The sequence below is a fragment of the Salvelinus alpinus genome, chromosome 4 (genome assembly GCF_045679555.1).
Source record: "Salvelinus alpinus chromosome 4, SLU_Salpinus.1, whole genome shotgun sequence".
Classification (NCBI taxonomy): Eukaryota; Metazoa; Chordata; class Actinopteri; order Salmoniformes; family Salmonidae; genus Salvelinus; species Salvelinus alpinus.
Window position 1 is genome coordinate 74732059 of NC_092089.1, and position 22443 is coordinate 74754501.

A 22443-nucleotide genomic window follows, 5' to 3' on the forward strand; every position below is an offset into this window, starting at 1 on the left:
TCTCTTCATTCAAAGACTCAATCATGGACACTTTTACTGACAGTTGTGGCTGCTTTGCATGATGTATTGTTGTCTCTACCTTCTTGCCCTTTGTGCTGTTGTCTGTGGCCAATAATGTTTGTATCCTATTTTGTGCTGCTACCATGTTGTTGTCATGTGTTGCTGCCATGCTATGTTGTTGTCTTAGGTCTCTCTTTGTGTAGTGTTGTTGTCTCGCTTGTCGGGATGTGTGTTTTGTCCTATATTGTTATTTAAATCATTTTTATTTTTGATCCTAGCCCCTGTCCCTGCAGGAGGCCTTTTGCCTTTTGGTAGGCCGTCATTGTAAAGAAGAATTAACTGACTTGCCTAGTTAAGTAAAGGTTAAATAAAAATAATAAATAAAATACCCGGTGTGTGGTCCTGTGTATTTGTGTGTGTGTGTGTGTGTGTGTGTTTATGCTATAGTACTTAAACCTTTACAGCCAAGCAGAGGTCAGACTCACCTTCAGTCAGGCATACAAATTAAGTCCACTCCTCATTGTGCTGTCATCAATCTCAAGCAATTTCGACTCCCATTTGAAACACATAAAACCTAGGCTCATGAGCTACCAGCATCATATATTACCTGTAAACGCAGGATTAAAAGAGATTGAATAAAACTGTATAGGAAGGAAAGCAGGTGTGGAAGGGCTCTACACTCACTGGTTATGAATGTCAGTTATATCTATTTAATAGGGTATGCTCCCGATCAGTTCCAATCACAAAGCATCTCAGAGTAAGAGTGTTGATAGATTAGTTTTGCCTTTTAAATCCAAATTAATAAGAGTTGTGTGAATACAGGCCCTAAGTTGTTGTAGTGAGCCGTTGGTGTCATTTCCTAAAGTTGCTGCCCCTATGGGCTGATGCCTACCAATGTGTTCTGCAACCAGCTGATCTATATCCCCCTCACTCCCCTATCCGCCTGCAGTTCTTTTCCAGCTGCATCTATGCTAAGATATCCCATGAAACATTTATTTACCCTGCATTTTCACCTGACAAATCCGGGCTATCCTTCACAGTCACACTTGTTGATCCAAGGTCTTTTTTCGGGGGAGGGTTTAGGCCTCAGTTGGCTGCACCCCTGTGTATCCACCCCTCATCCTTGTCCTCTCCTCATCCTCTCTCATCCACTCCTCATCCTCCACCTTATCCTCTCCTCGTCCTCTCCTCATCCCCTCCTTATCCCCTCCTCATATTATCCTCATCCATTTCTCATCCTCCCCCTCGTCCCCTTCTTATCCTCTCCTCATATTCTCCTCATCCTCCCCTCATCCACTTCTCATCCTCCCCCTCGTCCCCTCCTCATCCTCTTCTCGTCCCCTCCTCATCTTCCCCTCATCCTCTACTCATCCTCCCCTCATCCTCTCCTCATTCTCCCCCTCGTCCCTCCTTATCCACTCCTCATCCACTCCTCATTCTCACCTCATCCTCTCCTCAGTCCGCCCCTCATTCTCCCCCTCGTCCCCTCCCCATCCTCTCCTCATCCTCTCCTCATCATCTCTCTGATATACAGAGGATGACAATATATATGGATGAATGCATGCATGTTAGATTGTGTGTGTTTGAGTGAGTAAGAGATAATGACTAATGAGTTACTAGTCGTGTTTAGATTGACCCCAAAGCATACACTGTATGTTGTACTGTCACCTTCTTGCCTCTATATTTATCTCTCTAAAACACCCACCCCCCATGACACCCACACCACACCCACACTACACCCCCACAACACCCACACCACACACCCACCACACCCACACACGTTCATCCCCACATACATATGGATCACGGCATCCATAAATAATAAAGCATGTATAAATTAAACATTAAACACAAAGTTCCGGATAGCCACTCAAAGTTGGCCAGCCAAGACATTTCACCCCCCCCCCCGCCACTTCAAGAGCTAATTAGTATCCTCACATTTCCTGTACCAACACCTCAAACAAACAAGCAAAGGGAATGGAGATCTAGGCCAAAGGAAATAGACATTTAAACCACAGGAAATAGACAAAATCGAAACCATAGGAAATTTACATCTGGTTGACCTGAGCTCTGTTATAACCAGCCATGTTTAAAGTAGTTCATGAAAAGAGACTCCTAAGAAATATATTCTGATAAAACTCCCCTCCCCTCCTCTCCCCTACCCTCCTTGCAGGTGAAACAAGGACAACTCTAGTCACCATCAAACCCCTTCAGGAGTATCAATGCTAACCTTTTGTTCCAAACCTCCGGGGGGCCAACCTAACCAACAGTTGCCATTTTGACAACCTGAACTCCACATCCATACGTAAACGCCCTTCAATTCCATTAATTCCAGTCAGACATGAATTGCAGGCTCGCTGTATCAAGCCTGACATTTAAGTTTCCCAAATGACTGCATCTTTGGGACAAAGTCTGAATGAGACGCATCTGGTTTAATTAAGGTGAAATAGAGATGACGGGCCGACGGCATGTTAATGTGATCTAGGGGAAGGTTGTCATTGTGTTAGTCAGAGGAGGCTGCTTCCCATCACATCCATATAGATCTATTCAGTCACTACCTCCTGTCTCTCACTGTCTCTTCTTGCAATGGATCTGAAAACAGCAGGATGGAAGGATAGTCCCTAATCAGCGCTAGGAATCCTGATCATGACTGGCAATTTCCCTTATCATCGTAAATAATAGTATTTCCGGATAGAGCCATTGTGGAATGGGAAGGTCAAGAATTCCAGGGAAGAGAATTGGAGACATTGAGCTGACTTGATACTGGATATTGTTATTCAACTTGTGGATTGGTTCCCACATTCAAGCATGTTTTGTAAAAATGTTAAAGGCTTTGTAATGGTGATGGTGAGGCAGGAACCTTTATTCTTATTTTAGAGTTATTTTAAGACACCCTATACTGTACACTTTATAGAAAAAAGGGTTCCAAAAGGGTTCTTTGGCTGTCTCCATAGGATCAACTTTTTTGGTTCCAGGAAAAAAAACTTTTTGGTTCCAGGTAGAACTCTTTTGGGTTCATTGTAGAATCTCTGTAGAATAGGGTTCTACATGGAACCAAAAAGGGTTCTTCAAAGGGTTCTCCAATGGGGACAGCCAAAGAACCCTTTAAGCTACTAGATAGCACCTTTTTATCTAAGACCGTTTCATCCGTTGGACTGCCAGTTGGTGAAGCGTGATTCATCACTCCTGAGAAAGCGTTTCCACTGAGTCCAATGGCAGCGAGCTTTACACCACTCCAACTGACGCTTGGCATTGCGCATGGTGATCTTAGGCTTGTCTGCAGCTGCTCGGTCATGGAAACCCATTTCATGATGCTCCCGACAAACAGTTCTTGTGCTAAAGTTGCTTCCAGAGGCAGCTTGGGACTTGGCAGTGAGTGTTGCAACGGCCACGTTCTGTGAGCATGTGTGGCCTACCACTTCGCAGCTGAGCTGTCACTTACCGTTGACCGGGGCATCTCTAACAGGGCATAAATTTGACAAACTGATTTGTTGCCACTTTGAAAGTCACTGAGCAGTTAAGTGTGGCCATTCTACTGCCAATGTTTGTCTATGGAGATTGTATCTTTGACTCTGCATTGTTTAAAAGGGGTGTGTTTATCTGCCAGAGAAATCAATACGTAGGAGAAATGTTATATAGCCAACTCTGGGTCAGGAATACAGGAGATAGTGACTTAACATGTCATTTAAAAACTATTGAGGAGAAAATGACTCTTAATTCAACACGGATTAGTATTTTGCTGTTTTGTATCTGTAATGCATACTATGGGACAATGAACACTGAGATCATATGCAAATACTCCAATAGACAAATATTTATGGCGGTTATTAGTAAGAATTAAATCAATCAATGTGTAGATAACAGGATTTTTCAAGTTACGCCATGTGGGTTTTGATTCGGATTAAAATCAATGCATATACTTTTATTAAATTGATCTGAGGCCGGGGATTGCCAATCCAGATTCAAATCCCATAAAATGACCAACTCAGAGGACAAAAAAGGTGTTAAATACTCGGATATACAGTAGCACCAATACCATCTGTCATGGCAGCAGGGGGGCGATAAATCCCAGCAACAAATAAATGGATAATCTGGTTTATGGACACATCTACAACCAGGAGCTGAAATCTCTTGGGAGCAGAAATATTTAAAGATTGGGATGCCATGAAATTAGATGTTACATTCAGAACCAGTCAAAATTTTGGCTACACCTACTCATTCAAGTGTTTTTCTTTATTTTTAGTATGTTCTACACATTGTAATTTGTTTTTTATTTTATTTGTTTAACTAGGCAAATCAGTTAATAACAATTCTTAATTTACAATGAAGGCCTACCAAAAGGCAAAAGGCCTCCTGCGTGGACGGGGGCTTGGATCATTTATTTTTATTAAATAAAATATAGGACAAAACACACATCACGACAAGAGAGACAACACATCACTACATAAAGAGAGACCTAAGACAACAACATAGCATGGGAGCAACACATGACAACACAGCATGGTAGCAACACAACAACACAACATGACACAGCAACACAACAACATTGTAGAATAATAGTGAAGACATCATAAAGATTAAATAACACATATGAAATCATGTACAGTAGTAACCAAAAAAGTGTTGAACAAATCAAAATATATTCTACAATGTAGAAAATAGTAAAAATAAAGAAAAACCATTGAATGCCGCGTCCAAACTTTTGACTGGTACTGTATATGGCTACTCCTCCCCCTTTCTATAATCTGTCACATCTGAATACATTATAATAATTTACTTCACTGTCTTTATCAGCGACAAAACCATTTCATGTTTCAGAGAGAACCAGAATGTCAGGACATAAGTCCTGTACCCAAATGCCAATTGTGTCCATTTTTGAAATCATACAGTACTTTGCACCTTTAGCTGCATTAGCTCAAGCCCCCTACGAGACTTAAAGTCAGAGGGGGTATTCTGCCTATTTCCTTTAAGAGCTAACAGGCATAGGGTCATCTGCAGCTATGTGTTGAGTGAGCTGATACTAAGCCAAGGTCCCTGGCCAACCACGTGAGAGCAGAGTAGACTGAGCATTTTGGGGACACATTATAGGGACACATTATAGGATCATAGAAGACATACTGTATGAGGTCAAATCTTGTTCACGGCTGAACATTTGCCACAAATGCATCCCCATTGCATTCCAACACTAAGGAGAAACTGAAACATACCCAAACATTTCTACATTTTCTGGTGGGAAAGTATTGCGGCACTCTTTGTATTATCCCCATGTGTCAGTGGCAAGCTGTGTAATCCCTCTTGATACATTGATGTATTCTAATTAACAACTTTGTCACGTTCTAGCTGCGTCGCCAGGATGGAGTGTGGCAGGTGAGGATGTCACCTGGGTACCAGGGATGTTTTGAAATGCAGTGGGGCCTTTCTATTATACAGCCATCCAGCTGGAAGAGGGGCTGGGTGGTTGGGAGGAGGGAGGAAGGGAGCAGGTATGGTGAGGCATAGAGAGGACGAACCAAACTAATTTGTGATGTAGTCAAGCTGATTCCTGTGGGCCACCCCCATCTGCCCACCTCTCCTCCAGGTCAATATATAGAGTGAGCCCAAGTCGAGTCACAAGAATGTCAGTCAAAACTTGTTATTGGCCCTCGTGGAAGTGTGAGTTGATTAGTGTCTTAAAGTCACATTCTGTAAGTGGGCCACCATCAATAACGTAAACAGTGGTGCAAATGCATGGAATATGCGACAGATTGACTATTCACAGATTGGAGAGGATGAGGGCATTATTGCCTCAAGCTTAAATTTGATCATGTGATATGTGGAAAGAAATGTATCTTCAATGGCCAGACAGGAAAAGGAGTAACCTTGCTAAGGAAAATATTGATTTGATACTTAAGTCTGCCCATTGCTGGAGGGAATGCATACATACACACAGACATACGTAGGTCAACTAATAATTTAAGTATGTTCAAACAGAGCTCATCATCCAGAACACTACTACTACTTGGACTACTTCTACCACTACAACAACAACAACAACTACACCTACTCCTACTACTACTACTACTACTGCTACTATCACCACCACTACTACTACTATCACCACTACTACTACTACTATCACCACTACTACTACTACTACTGCTACTATCACCACCACTACTACTACTATCACCACTACTACTACTACTATCACCACTACTACTACTACTACCACTACTACTACTACTATCACCACTACTACTACTACTACTGCTACTATCACCACCACTACTACTACTATCACCACTACTACTACTACTATCACCACTACTACTACTACTATCACCTACTACTACTATTACCACCACTACTATTACTACGACTGCTGCTTTTACTGCTATTACTACTACTACTACTAAACAACAACTACCACTACTACTAACAGGCCTGCTACTACTACTACTACTACTGCTGCTGCTTTTACTGTTACTACTACTGCTATTACTACTAAAAGTACTACTACTACTACTACTACTACTGCTATTGCTGCTGCTGCTACTACTACTACTAATATTACTGCTACTACTGCTACTACTACTACTATGAATTACAGTATATTGCTCCACATCAAAGATAATGTTACCTTTCCTTGTGGTATTAAAAGAAAACAAGGTGAATGCAAATCTCATTGCCATGATGCTTTGAGCACAGTTGAAATACATTTAGAGGAGTGCAGTATTGAGCAACAAATGATTGTTATTCAAAAACAATCAATAATCAGCACTTAATTTACAGTTGGAAGTTGCCAACATGCAGGTTGGAATTCAGTCAATGGTTTTGCAAATGAATACATGTATTGATTCTCATATGTAATGACGTTTCTTTGTTTTTGAGCCAATGGTGCATACTGATGGGTCCTCTAGGTTTGTTGAGGACAATTCTCAATGATTCCATCCCCTGAAACTACAGCACAGTGTCTGTAGGTTGAACAGAGTGCCCATCAGACACCATTCTGTGGCCCAAATGGCACCCTATTCCCTATATAGTGTACTCCTTGTGACCAGAGCCCTAGAGGATAGGGAGCCATTAATGACATTTATATTGATTAAGGAAATCTGGGGAGTTGGTGGGGCAGTTTAGTTTAATGCATCGTTTAATATTAAACTGCAACTGGAAGTTTTGCTTGTAACTTAAATAGACAACGTTTGCATCAATAAAATCTGTGGAGGGACACGGCGTCAGAACACCACTTCTATTACTACTACCGGTACTACTACTGCTACTGATAATACTACTACTAGGACTACTTCTACTACTACCACCACCACCACTAGGCACATTACTCCTACTACGGCCAGTATTACTACTACTACCACTATTACTAGGCACATTACCACTACTACTACTACTACTAGGCATATTACTAATGCTAAGCCTACTACTAGGCAGATAACTACTACTACTGCTATTGCTACTGCTACTTCTACTACTACTACTTTTACTGCTATTACTACAACTGCTACTACTACTACTACTACTACTACTACTGCTGCTACTACTACCACCGCTGCTACTATCATCGCTGCTGCTATCACCGCTGCTACTATCACCGCTGCTGCTGCTACTACCACCGCTGCTGCGCTGCTGCTGCTGCTGCTATCACCGCTGCTGCTACTACTACCACCGCTGCTACTATCATCGCTGCTACTATCATCGTTGCTGCTATCACCGCTGCTGCTGCTACTACCACCGCTGCTGCGCTGCTGCTGCTACTATCACCGCTGCTGTTGCTGCTGCTACTATCACCGCTGCTGCTGCTACTATCACCGCTGCTGCTGCTACTATCACCGCTGCTGCTGCTGCTATCACCGCTGCTGCTGCTGCTATCACCGCTGCTGCTGCTGCTATCACCGCTGCTGCTGCTGCTATCACCGCTGCTGCTGCTGCTATCACCGCTGCTGCTGCTGCTATCACCGCTGCTGCTATCACCGCTGCTGATATCACCGCTGCTGCTATCACCGCTGCTGATATCACCGCTGCTGCTATCACTGCTGCTGCTGCTACTATCACCGCTGCTGCTGCTACTATCACCGCTGCTGCTATCACCGCTGCTGCTATCACCCATGCCGCTATCACCGCTGCTATCCCCGCTGCTGCTGCTACTATCACCGCTGCTGCTGCTGCTATCACCGCTGCTGATGCTGCTATCACCGCTGCTGCTGCTACTATCATTGCTGCTGCTATCACCGCTGCTGCTGCTGCTATCACCACTGCTGCTGCTACTATCACTGCTGCTGCTACTATCACCACTGCTGCTGCTACTATCACTGCTGCTGCTGCTATCACCACTGCTGCTGCTACTATCACTGCTGCTGCTACTATCACTGCTGCTGCTACTATCACCACTGCTGCTGCTACTATCACCGCTGCTGCTGCTGCTACTATCACCGCTGCTGCTGCTGCTACTATCACCACTGCTGCTGCTACTATCACCGCTGCTGCGCTGCTGCTGCTACTATCACCGCTGCTGCTGCTACTATCACCGCTGCTGCTGCTACTATCACCGCTGCTGCTGCTACTATCACCGCTGCTGCTGCTACTATCACCACTGCTGCTGCTACTATCACCGCTGCTGCTACTATCACCGCTGCTGCTACTATCACCGCTGCTGCTACTACTACTGCTACAGTTATTAGTGCTACTGCTACTGCTATTACTACCGCTATTGCTACTACTACTACTGCTTCTACTACTACTGCTAATGCTGCTGCTACTACTGCTACTACTGCTACTACTACTACTACTAATTACAGTATACTGCTCCACATCAAAGATAATGTTACCTTCCCTTGTGGTATTAAAAGAAATATAGGTAAATGCAAATCTCATTGCCAAGAGGTTGAGCACGCTATCCCTTGCTGTGCAACTAGTCATATGTTGTTGATGTACAACTCAACTGCACAGTTGAAATACATTCAGGAGTGCAGTATTGAGCGAGAAATGATTGTTATACAAAAACAATCAATAATGCACCTAATTTACAGTTGGAAGTTGCCAACATGCAGGTTGGAAATCAGTCAATGGTTTTGCAAACGAATACATGTATTGATTCTCATATGTAATGACGTTTCTTTGTTTTTGAGCCAATGGTGCATACTGATGGGTCCTCTAGGTTTGTTGAGGACAATTCTCAATGATCCCCTGAAACTACAGCACAGTGTCTGTAGGTTGAACAGAGTGCCCATCAGACACCATTCTGTGGCCCAAATGGCACCCTATTCCCTACATAGTGCACTCCTTGTGACCAGAGCCCTAGAGGATAGGGAGCCATTAATGACATTTATATTGATTAAGGAAATCTGGGGAGTTGGTGAGGCAGTTTAGTTTAATGCATCGTTTAATATTAAACTGCAACTGGATGTTTTGCTTGTAGCTTAAATAGACACAACGTTTGCATCAATAAAATCTGTGGAGGGACACGGTGTCTTAATTGAGATTAAAAAGTGTACGCCACGCTCGGCTGAGTCTTCCCGTGAGAATGGAGAGATTAACATTTAAGAGTAATACTGTGGGATGACACGATCTGTCTGGAGCCTCTTTTCCTTCACACAACATCACCTTCGCTTGTCTTTCAATCAAGGCCTATCATCTCTATCATTCATGTTGAGGGGCTAGGATAAAAGTCTGTCAGAGTTCTGACGTGTTAATTAAAAACTCTTGAGTGTTATGGATTAACAGCGTTGGGTATCCTCCTCCCCCAAACATGATAGTCTGAACAAACATGCAGCTGTGGAACACGGCTTGGATGAGAGTGATGCTGTGTGCAGAAATGACAGGAGGGGCATTGATTAATGGAGTATCAGCGATCGGGGCTTGCATGCATTGTTAAAAATGAGATAATATTATAAACACACGCAATTCCCACCAGAAATCATCTCAGCCAAAGGTGATGAAATATCCTGTGAAACCTCCCAAAAATCACGTAATGTTGAAAGTATACAGTTGATGAAGTTATTACTATAGAACTACTTTTTATTTATGTATTTAACCTTCATTTAACTAGGCAAGTCAGTTAAGAACACATTCTTATTTACAATGATGGCCTACCAAAAGGCAAAAGGCCTCCTGTGGGGACAGGAGCTGGGTTTAAAAATAACAATTTGGAACGAAACACACATCACAACAAGAGAGACACCACAACACTACATAAAGCGAGACCAAAAACAACAACATAGCATGGCAGCAACACATGACAACACAGCATGGTAGCAACACAACATGACAACAACATGGTAGCAACACAACATGGCAGCAGCACAACATGGTAGCAGCACAACACATGGTGCAGATATTGGGCACAGACAACAGCACAAAGGGAAAGAAGGTAGAGACAACGATACATCACATGAAGCAGCCACAACTGTCAGTAAGAGTGTCCATGATTGAGTCTTTGAATGAAGAGATGGAGATCAAACTGTGCACTTTGAGTGTTTTTGGCAGCTCGTTCCAGTTGCTAGCTGCAGCGAACTGAAAAGAGGAGCGACCCAGCAATGTGTGTGTGTTTTGGGGACCTTTAAATGGAATGTGACTGGTATAACGGGTGTTAAATGTGGAGGATGAGGGCTGTGGTGGACATCTCAGATAGGGTGGAGTGAGGCCTAAGAGTGTTTTATAAATAAGCATCAACCAGTGGGTCTTGTGAAAGGTATACAGAGATGACCAGTTTACAGAGGAGTATAGAGTGCAGTGATGTGTCCTATAAGAGCATTGGTGGCAAATCTGATGGCCGAATGGTAAAGAACATCTAGCCACTCAAGAACACCTTTTCCTGATTATCTGTAAAATAATTATCCATAATCTGGCATGGGTAGGTGTAACGGTTCTCATGGGCTGAAGGAAGAGTGGACCAAGGTGCAGCGTTTAAAGTGTTCATGATTTAATCCCCAAAAAACAAATCTAACAAAAACAACAAATAGGAGAACGAAAGCGAAACAGTTCTGTCTGGTGCAGACACAAAACAGAAAACAACTACCCACAAAACACAGGTGGGAAAAGGCTACCTAAGTATGGTTCTCAATCAGAGACAACGATAGACAGCTGCCTCTGATTGAGAACCACACCCGGCCAAACACATAGAAAACATAGAACAAAAACATAGAATGCCCACCCCAACTCACGCCCTGACCAACCAAAATAGAGACATAAAAAGGATCTCTAAGGTCAGGGCATGACAGAGGACAGTCATCTGAATCAGGGTTAGTTTCACAGCTGGGGTGAAAGAGTTGCGATGACGATTAAGGAAAGCAAGGAAAGCAAGTGTAGATTTAACCTTAAATTGCAGCTTTGATATATGCTGAGAGATGGACAGTGTAGTGTCTAGCCATACTCCCAAGTACTTGTATGAGGTGATTACCTCGAGCTCTAAACCCTCAGAGGTAGTAATCATACCGGTGGGGCGAAGGGCATTCTTCTTACCAAACCACTTTATTTTCGAGGTGTTCAGAACAAGGTTAAGGGCAGCGAAAAACTTTTGTTGTAGAGCGTTTAACACATAATCCGGGGAGGTGCCAGCTGAGTATAAGACTGTATCGTCTGCATATAAATGGATGAGAGAGCTTCCTACTGCCTGAGCTATGTTGTTGATGTAAATTGAGAAGAGCATGGGGCCTAGGATCGAGCCTTGGGGTACAACCTTGGTGACAGGCAGTGGCTGAGACAGCAGATGTTCTGACTTTGAACACTGCACTCTTTGAGAGAGGTAGTTAGAAAACCAGGCCAAAGACCCCTCAGAGACACCAATACTCCTTAGCTGGAATGGAATGGTCTATCGTATGAAATGCTTTGGCCAAGTCAATAAACAAATAGCAGCATAACATTGCTTAGAATCAAGGGCAATGGTGACATCATTGAGGACCTTATAAGGTTGCAGTGACACATCCATAACGTGAGCGGAAAACCAGATTGCATACCAGAGAGAAGCATGACATTTCCACCTTTAGATTTTGTGGCATAGAGAAAGTTAAGATATCAGACAGGGGAGGAGATATTAATAATACTCTGAGTAAAAGAGAATGTTTTGGGATTTTCACCCTCCAGACATTATTTCCTAAAGGACTTAATGATGAAATGCCTATGTATGTTATGTTGTGAATTTGAACATGAAATATGTGTCTCTTGTAGATTATTCTGACGTTTTTTGTATGATGTACCCAATGACTAATGAAAACTTGCTATGTCCTCATTGAGATTTTACAGACGTGTTCAATACGCCTTATTTATACACTTTTGTAATATTTATGAAATGCATATTGTTATATTTGGTAGCACTTATTTGTTTTTCCTTTGCCTCCAACCCCCTTCGATGTGTAGAACGGATGTGGGTGTGGCCAGGTCTACATAAGGGTGCAACTTTCAAAAAATCCCAAAAGCTCTGACGAAGGCCGTGTGGCCGATACGTAAGCTTATTAAATATCGGTGATACTATCAAGAGCAGTGTAAGGTTTCCTTTTTCCTTCAATTTGTTCAATTGTTGCCATGCACCTGCAAATAAGATTGCTCAGATGTGCGAGTGCCTTTTGAATTTTGTATACCAGAGAGAATACCATAGACATCAAGAAAGCCAGTCAGTTGATTATCGACAAGTGTTTCCAACACTTTTGATAAACAGGGCAAAATAGGAATTGGCCTATAACAGTTAGGATCAGCGTGATCTCCCCCTTTAAATAAAGGACGCACCGTGATGGCCTTCCAGGCAATGGGAACCTCCCCAGAGAGCAGAGACAGGTTAAAAAGGTCAGAGATAGGCTTGGCGATGATAAGGGCTGCAACCTTAAAGAAGAAAGGGTCTAAACCATCTGACCCAGATGTTTTTAGGGGGTCAAGTTTAAGGAGCTCATTTAGCACCTCAGACTCAGTGACCGCCTGCAGGGAGAAACTTTGTACCAGGGCAGGGGAAAAAGTGGGAGGAGCACTACCATGTTGTTAAATAGTAACTTATACTTGACATAGGCCTATTCAAATTTAACTGCACACGCTGTTGCGTATTGACCTTCAATCGCCTTTTTAATTGGAATATTCATCATTCACACTTGAAATGTATGATGTTTGTCATTATATTATTAATACCAATAAAATGGCCCAATGCATGGTGGGGGACGTGAATCACATTGTATGTAAACCAATTATTTTCCCACTGTGGTCTGGAGGGTCAGTTCCCTAAGCAAAGAGCTTGATAAATACTGGAAAGTAAAATGCAAAACAAACAAAGGAAAAATACTTAGGGAAGGCAAAAATGTGTCACTTTTGGGAACAAATAAATCTTTCATATTCAGGGCGACTCAGTACTGTTTGAAAATTCCTTCAGTCTGTTTTGAATGGCATTAAAATATCACAAGCAGCAGTTAGGCGACTAACGTTAGATTGCCCATAAGCCTCAGATCCACCTATGTTTGTTATTTTAATCCCACCTTCTTGTGACCAGTTAGAGCCTTTAATGGGGTCAAATGACTGGTCCCCAACCACAATATGTTTCAGCAGTCAAATGAGATGTATCAGAGAAATAGGAATCCCTGATCATCTCTGTGGGTTGTATCATGGGAATATGTGGAACACACAGTATATAACCAACAAAGAGTATTAGGTGATATAATGTCACTGCCCCATCTTGTAATATGTTATACCGTTATAAAGTAGATCTAATGCAGCCCGTAAATTCCTCCTGTTTTCTCTACAGCTCACCCTCAATTTGATGCATGACTCCCTGCTCTTTCCAATTCAGGTGCATTAGCCGTATATTCAATCAAGCATTCACCTCTATAATTGTTCCCCTCACAATAGGACCACAGTTGAGGAAAAACACCCAGAGGGCCATCAATTACCTGCTAATGGCTTGTATGTTTCAATACAACCACTTAACACATTTCCCTTCTCCAAACTCAAAATGGCTACCGTAGACCATGATTAACCAATGACAACATGACTCACACTATGCTTCATACACCACCTTGAAAAAGGTCATCACAACCAGAGCGATATATATATATATACAGTACCAGTCAAAAGTTTGGACACACCTACTCATTCAAGGGTTTTTCTTTATTTGTACTATTTTGTACTATTTTCTAGTAACCAAAAAAGTGTTAATCAAATCAAAATATATTTTAGATTTTAGATTCTTCAAAGTAGCCACCCTTTGCCGTGATGACAGCATTTCACACTCTTGGCATTCTCTCAACCAGCTTCATGAAGAATGCTTTTCCAACAGTCTTGAAGGAGTTCCCACATGTGCTGAACACTTGTTGGCTGCTTTTCCTTCACTCTGCAGTCCAACTGATCCCAAACCATCACAATTGGGTTGAGGTCAGGTGATTGTGGAGGCCAGGTCATCTGATGCAGCACTTTCCCTTCTTAGTCAAATAGCCCTTACACAGCCTGGAGGTGTGTTTTGGGTCATTGTCCTGTTGAAAAACAAATGATATTCCCACTAAGTGGAAACCAGATGGGATGGAGTATCTCTGCAGAATGCTGTGGTAGCCATGCTGCTTAAGTATGCTTTGAATTCTAAATAAATCACTGACAGTGTCACCCGCAAAGCACCCCCACACCATCACACCCCATCTTCCATGCTTTACGGTGGGAAACACACATGCGGAGATCATCCGTTCACCTGCTCTGCATCTTACAAAGACACATCGGTTGGAACTAAAAATGTCAAATTTGGACTTATCAGACCAAAGTACAGATTTCTACCGGTCTATTGTCCATTGTTCGTGTTTCTTGGCCCACGCAAGTCTCTTCTTCTTATTGGTGTCCCTTAGTACTGGTTTCCTTGAAGCAATTCGACCATGAAGGCCTGATTCACGCAGTGTCATCTGAACAGTTGATGTTGAGATGTGTCTGTTACTTGAACCCTGTGAAGCATTTATTTGGGCTTAAATCTGAGGTGCAGTTCACTCTAATGAACTTATCATCTGGAGCAGAGGTAACTCTGGGTCTTCCTTTCCTGTGGCGGTCCTCATGAGAGCCAGTTTCATCATAGCGCTGGATGGTTTTTGCGACTGCACTTGAAGAAATTTTCTACGTTTTTGAGATTTTCAGCATTGACTGACCTTCATGTCTGAAAGTAATGATGCACTGTCATTTCTCTTTGCTTATTTGAGTTGTTCTTGCCATAATATGGACTTGGTATTTTACCAAATAGGGTTATCTTCTGTATACCACCCCTACCTTGTCACAACACAACTGATTGGCTCAAACGCATTAAGGGAAAAAAAATCCACAAATGAACTTTTAACATGGCACACCTGTTAATTGAAATGCATTCCAGGTGACTACCTCATGAAGCTGGTTGAGATAATGCCAAGAGTGTGTAAAGCTGTCATCAAGGCAAAGGGTGGCTACTTTGAAGAATCTCAAAGGTAAAATATATTTTGATTTGTTTAACACTTTTATGCTTACTACATGATTCTATATGTGTTATTTCATAGTTTTGATGTCTTCACTATTATTCTAGAATGTAGAAAATTGTAAAAAAATAATGAAAAACACTTGAATGAGTAGGTGTCCAAACTTTTGACTGGTGCTGTATATACAATATATGGCTCTGATCACAACTGTAATCAAAGTCAAACAGTTGAGACAAAAACAGATGATCAGACAGTGTAAATGCTTGGTACTTACCACTTTGAGAAGCAATCATCCTCTCAGCCATGGTCTGTTGTATTTCCCCCAGTTATTACTGTTTTTCAGGCTTCTATATGTGGTTGAGAGAGAGAGAGAGAGAGATTTGATTTATTAGGATGCCTATCAGCCGACGCTAATGGCGACAGCTAGTCTTACTAGCGTCCGACACATAACAAAAAATACATTACAGACAAAAGACTCTGTATAATACTGTACGTTTCCTTGAATTTGTTCTGGACCTGGGGACTGTGAAAAGACCCATGGTGGTATTTTTGGTGGTGCAAGTAGGTGTCAGTGCTGTGTGTAAGCTAACTATGCAAACAATTTGGAATTTTCAACACATTAAAGGTGACCCGTTTCAAGAAACTAGGCGTATGTCGCATGTCACAATTTCACAGGAGAGCCATTTGAAGGTTATTTATTTATTTTTCATCAAAATGCATTTTTGGGGGCAGAAATGCCTTCTGGAACATGCGAACTTTCATGTGCCTTAATAACAAACTTGTATGCCATCTGTAAATGCAAATAAAATCAGTGGAATTTGAGTATGATAGCTAAAGAGATTACATCTTCAAACTAATGTCAACTGTGGTATGGCATCCGTGACAGAGAGATACGTCTATCATGCATGGTGATGTATATGACGGGAAATATAGTCTAGCTAGCTACATTTTCAGATATTGAACGTTTCTAATTTTGACAGAAATTGGTTTCATTTCAAGCTGAAGTGTACTGTTAGCTAACTAAGGTTAGCTGGCTGGCTCCCTAGCTATGTTACGTGTATGACGTTATTATTAGTATCCCAGAACCATTTGCTTTGCTAGTTAGCTAGCTAACATTAGGCTCTAACATTGAACCTGGTTGGTTAGCTCCCAGCAGATTCATGCAGAGTAGTAATGACATGATTTGAAACTATGTTCATTGTTGTTTAACTAGCTAACGTTAGCTGGCTGTCTAGCTAGGTACAGCTAGGTACACGTTGTTTACCTAGCTAGGTTCATTGTTTACCTAGGTAGCTAGCTACATGTCTTAAGCTAAAGTGTACTGTTAGCTAGCTAGCTAATGTTAGCTGGCTTACTCCCTAGCTAACGTTACGTGTATGACATTATTATTCGTATCCCAGAGCAGTTTGCTTTGCTAGTTTGAGCCTAATGTTAGCTAGCTAACATTAAACCTGGTTGGTTAATCTCCCAGCATATTAATGCAGTGTAGTAATGACATGATTTGGCACTATGTTCATTGTTGTTTAACGAGCTAACGTTAGCTGGCTGGCTCGTTAGCAAAACTTTACATGACGTGTGTGATCTTACACGTTGTTTACCTAGCTAGGTTCATTGTTTGCCTAGCTAGCTAGCTCCATGTCTTAAGCTAAAGTGTACAACACCCATTGAATATGGCCGGTGTCAGTAAACATTGGCAAAAAAGCGTAAGTAATTTGTTGCCAGCAGAGCTGGTTAGGCTGTTTTCATATTATCCAGAGGTAAACAAATCATCGGCCAGAGCGTCAAGTGTGCGCTCTGAATGCTCTGAGAGCGAAACGAGATGGTGGGGCTAAAGATTAAGAGGTTGTGAACGATGCTGAATGGGTGTAGACAAAGAAGAGCCATTTTCTCAAAAGCGAGTTCACAAGTTTATCAACTTTCAAAGCATAATTACTTTCTTACTGTTCCTCAAAAATACAGTGTATGATATACCGTTTTGTAGCTCTGAGTCTCTACTTTTATCAAATGTAAAAAACACAATTTCAGATTTTGCTGCATAAGACCAAATCCAGGTGGTGAGTCAGAATGATGTTTCTTATAAAAACAACAAGTTACCCAGTCAGTCTTTCCTCAACTCTTAGCCAAGAGAGACTGGCATGCATAGTATTAATATTAGCACTCTGATTACAAGTTAAAGCTCAACTAGGTTTTTCACTGCAGCACTTAACCATATGACTGGACAATAATCAAGATAAGACAAAACTGGAGCCTGCAGGACTTTCTTTCTGGAGTGTGATGTCAAAACAACAGAGCATCTCTTTACTACAGACAGACCTCTCCCTATCTTTACAACCATTGAATCTATATGTCTTGTCCATGACAGTTTACAATCTAAGGTAACACCTAGTAACTTAGTCTCCTCAACTTGTTCAACAGCCACACCATTCATTACCAGAGGTCTAACACTTAGGGAATGATTTGTAACAAATGCAGTGCTCTTAGTTTTAGAAATGTTTAGGCCCAGTTTATTACCACCCATTCCAGAACAGACTGCAACTTTTTGTTAAAGGTTTCAGTGATTTCATTAGCTGTGGTTGCTGATGCGTACATGCTTGAATCATCAGCATACATGGACGGACATACATGCTTTGTTTAATGCCGGTGGCAGTTCATTGGTAGAAATAGAAAAGAGTAGAGGGCCTAGAGAGCTGCCCTGCAGTACACCACACTTTACTTGTTTGACATTAGAGCAGCTTTCATTAAATAAAACCCTCTGAGTTCTATTAGATAGATAGCTCTGAATCCACAATATGGCAGAGGTTAAAAAGCCATAACACATACGTTTTCTCAACAACAGGTTATGGTCAATATCAAAGGCTGCACTGAAATCTAACAGTACAGCGCCCACAATCTTCTTATTATAAATTTATTTCAACCAATCATCAGCCATTTGTGTAAGTGGAGTACATGTTGAGAGCCCTTCTCTATAAGCATGCTGAAAGTCAGTTGTTATTTTTTTTTACAGAGAAATAGCATTGCATTTGAGAGAGAGAGAGAGAGAGAGAGAGAGAGAGAGAGAGAGAGAGAGAGAGAGAGAGAGAGAGAGAGAGAGAGAGAGAGAGAGAGAGAGAGAGAGAGAGAGAGAGAGAGAGAGAGAGAGAGAGAGAGAGAGAGAGAGAGAGAGAGAGAGAGAGAGAGAGAGAGAGAGAGAGAGAGAGAGAGAGAACTTCTCCAATCTTTTTGGCTCTATAACAAAGAATAAAGAGCATATACATGATCAAATACAAATCCTAGAATCAACTATTAAAGACTACCAGAACCCACTGGATTCTCCAATTACCTTGAATGAGTTACAGGACAAAATAAAAACCCTCCAACCCAAAAAGGCCTGTGGTGTTGATGGTATCCTTAATGAAATGATCAAATATACAGACAACAAATTCCAATTGGCTATATTAAAACTCTTTAACATCGTCCTTAGCTCTGGCATCTTCCCCAATATTTGGAACCAAGGACTGATCACCCCAATCCACAAAAGTGGAGACAAATTTGACCCCAATAACTACCGTGGAATATGCGTCAACAGTAACCTTGGGAAAATACTCTGCATTATCATTAACAGTAGACTCGTACATTTCCTCAATGAAAACAATGTACTGAGCAAATGTCAAATTGGCTTTTTACCAAATTACTGTACAACAGACCATGTATTCACCCTACACACCCTAATTGACAACCAAACAAACCAAAACAAAGGCAAAGTCTTCTCATGCTTTGTTGATTTCAAAAAAGCCTTCGACTCAATTTGGCATGAGGGTCTGCTATACAAATTGTTGGAAGGGGGTGTTGGGGGTAAAACATACGACATTATAAAATCCATGTACACAAACAACAAGTGTGCGGTTAAAATTGGCAAAAAACACACACATTTCTTCTCACAGGGTCGTGGGGTGAGACAGGGATGCAGCTTAAGCCCCACCCTCTTCAACATATATATCAACGAATTGGCGCGGGCACTAGAACAGTCTGCAGCACCCGGTCTCACCCTACTAGAATCCGAAGTCAAATGTCTACTGTTTGCTGATGATCTGGTGCTTCTGTCACCAACCAAGGAGGGCCTACAACAGCACCTAGATATTCTGCACAGATTCTGCCAGACCTGGGCCCTGACAGTAAATCTCAGTAAGACCAAAATAATGGTGTTCTAAAAAAGGTCCAGTCGCCAGGACCGCAAATACAAATTCCATCTAGACACCGTTGCCCTAGCACACAAAAAAACTATACATACCTTGGCCTAAACATCAGTGCCACAGGTAACTTCCACAAAGCTGTGAACGATCAGAGACAAGGCAAGAAGGGCATTCTATGCCATCAAAAGGAACATAAAATTCAACATACCAATTAGGATCTGGCTAAAAATACTTGAGTCAGTCATAGAACACATTGCCCTTTATGGTTGTGAGGTCTGGGGTCCGCTCACCAACCAAGAATTCACAAAATGTGACAAACACCAAAATGAGACTCTGCATGCAGAATTCTGCAAAAAATATCCTCTGTGTACAACGTAGAACACCAAATAATGCATGCAGAGCAGAATTAGGCCGATGCCCGCTAATTATCAAAATCCAGAAAAGAGACGTTAAATTCTATAACCACCTAAAAGGAAGCGATTCCCAAACCTTCCATAACAAAGCCATCACCTACAGAGAGATGAACCTGGAGAAGAGTCTCCTAAGCAAGCTGGTCCTGGGGCTCTGTTCACAAACACAAACACACCCCGCAGAGCCCCAGGACAGCAGCACAATTAGACCCAACCAAATCATGAGAAAACCAAAAGATAATTACTTGACACATTGGAAAGAATTAACAAAAAAACAGAGCAAACTAGAATGCTATTTGGCCCTAAACAGAGAGTACAAAGTGGCAGAATACCTGACCACTGTGACTGACCCAAACTTAAAGAAAGCTTTGACTATGTACAGACTCAGTGAGCATAGCCTTGCTATTGAGAAAGGCCGCCGTAGGCAGACCTGGCTCTCAAGAGAAGACAGGCTATGTGCACACTGCCCACAAAATGAGGTGGAAACTGAGCTGCACCTCCTAACCTCCTGCCCAATGTATGACCATGTTAGAGACACATATTTCCCTCAGATTACACATCCACAAAAAATGTGAAAACAAACCCAATTTTGATAAACTCACATATCTACTGGGTGAAATACCATAGCATGCCATCACAGCAGCAAGATTTGTGACCTGTTGCCACAAGAAAAGGTCAAGCAGTGAAGAACAAACACCATTGTAAATATAACCCATATTTATGCTTATTTATTTTACCTTTTGTACTTTAACCATTTGTACATCGTTGCAATACTGTATTTATACATAATATGACATTTGTAATGTCTTTATTGTTTTGAAACGTCTGCATGTGTAATGTTTACTGTTAATTTTTATTGTTTATTTCACTTTTGTATATTATCTACCTCACTTGCTTTGGCAATGTTAACATGTTTCCCATGCCAATAAAGCCCCTTGAATTGAATTGAGAGAGAGAGAGATGCAGAGTTATATAGACACACACAGAGAGAGAGAGAGATGCAGAGTTTCATAGACACAGAGAGAGAGAGAGATGCAGAGTTACATAGAGAGAGAGAGAGATGCAGAGTTATAGACACAGAGAGAGAGAAAGAGAGAGAGAAGCAGAGTTACGTAGACACAGAGAGAGAGAGAAGCAGAGTTATAGACACAGAGAGAGAGAAAGAGAGAGAGATGCAGAGTTACGTAGACACAGAGAGAGAGAGATGCAGAGTTACATAGACAGAGAGAGAGAGATGCAGAGTTATAGACACAGAGAGAGAGAAAGAGAGAGAGATGCAGAGTTACGTAGACACAGAGAGAGAGATGCAGAGTTATAGACAGAGAGATGCAGAGTTATAGACACAGAGAGAGAGAAAGAGAGAGAGATGCAGAGTTACGTAGACAGAGAGAGAGAGATGCAGAGTTACATAGACAGAGAGAGAGAGATGCAGAGTTACAGACACAGAGAGAGAGAAAGAGAGAGAGAAGCAGAGTTACGTAGACACAGAGAGAGAGAGAAGGAAAGTTATAGACACAGAGAGAGAGAAAGAGCGAGAGATGCAGAGTTACGTAGACACAGAGAGAGAGAGATGCAGAGTTATAGACACAGAGAGAGAGAAAGAGAGAGAGAAGCAGAGTTACATAGACAGAGAGAGAGAGAGATGCAGTTTCATAGACACAGAGAGAGAGAGAGATGCAGAGTTACATAGACACAGAGAGAGAGAGATGCAGTTTCATAGACACAGAGAGAGAGAGAGAGAGAGAGAGATGCAGAGTTACATAGAGAGAGAGAGAGAGAGAGAGATGCATAGTTACATAGAGAGAGAGAGAGAGAGAGAGATGCAGAGTTACGTAGACACAGAGCGAGAGAGATGCAGTTTCATAGACACAGAGAGAGAGAGAGATGCAGAGTTACATAGACACAGAGAGAGAGAGAGAGAGATGCAGAGTTACATAGAGAGAGAGAGAGAGAGAGATGCAGAGTTACATAGACAGAGAGAGAGAGATGCAGAGTTATAGACACAGAGAGAGAGAAAGAGAGAGAGAAGCAGAGTTACGTAGACACAGAGAGAGAGAGAAGCAAAGTTATAGACACAGAGAGAGAGAAAGAGCGAGAGATGCAGAGTTACGTAGACACAGAGAGAGAGAGATGCAGAGTTATAGACACAGAGAGAGAGAAAGAGAGAGAGAAGCAGAGTTACTTTGACAGAGAGAGAGAGAGATGCAGTTTCATAGACACAGAGAGAGAGAGAGATGCAGAGTTACATAGAGAGAGAGAGATGCAGAGTTACGTAGACACAGAGCGAGAGAGATGCAGTTTCATAGACACAGAGAGAGAGAGAGATGCAGAGTTACATAGACACAGAGAGAGAGAGAGAGATGCAGAGTTACATAGAGAGAGAGAGAGAGAGAGAGCAGAGTTACATAGACACAGAGAGAGAGAGAGATGCAGAGTTACATAGACACAGAGAGAGAGAGAGATGCAGAGTTTCATAGACACAGA

The 22443-nt window shown here is 41.9% G+C and overlaps 1 protein-coding gene across 2 annotated transcripts in view; it reads right to left on the bottom strand.

Annotated features, from left to right (window-relative positions):
* LOC139574437 (leucine-rich repeat and immunoglobulin-like domain-containing nogo receptor-interacting protein 2) overlaps nt 1-22443 on the bottom strand; it is a 327793-nt gene that overhangs the window by 100540 nt on the left and 204810 nt on the right. For both annotated transcript variants that reach the window (XM_071398999.1, XM_071399000.1), the window contains exon 4: nt 15655-15727. The gene's annotated coding sequence lies outside the window, so the exon portion shown is untranslated. The remainder of the gene's footprint in view (nt 1-15654; nt 15728-22443) is intronic.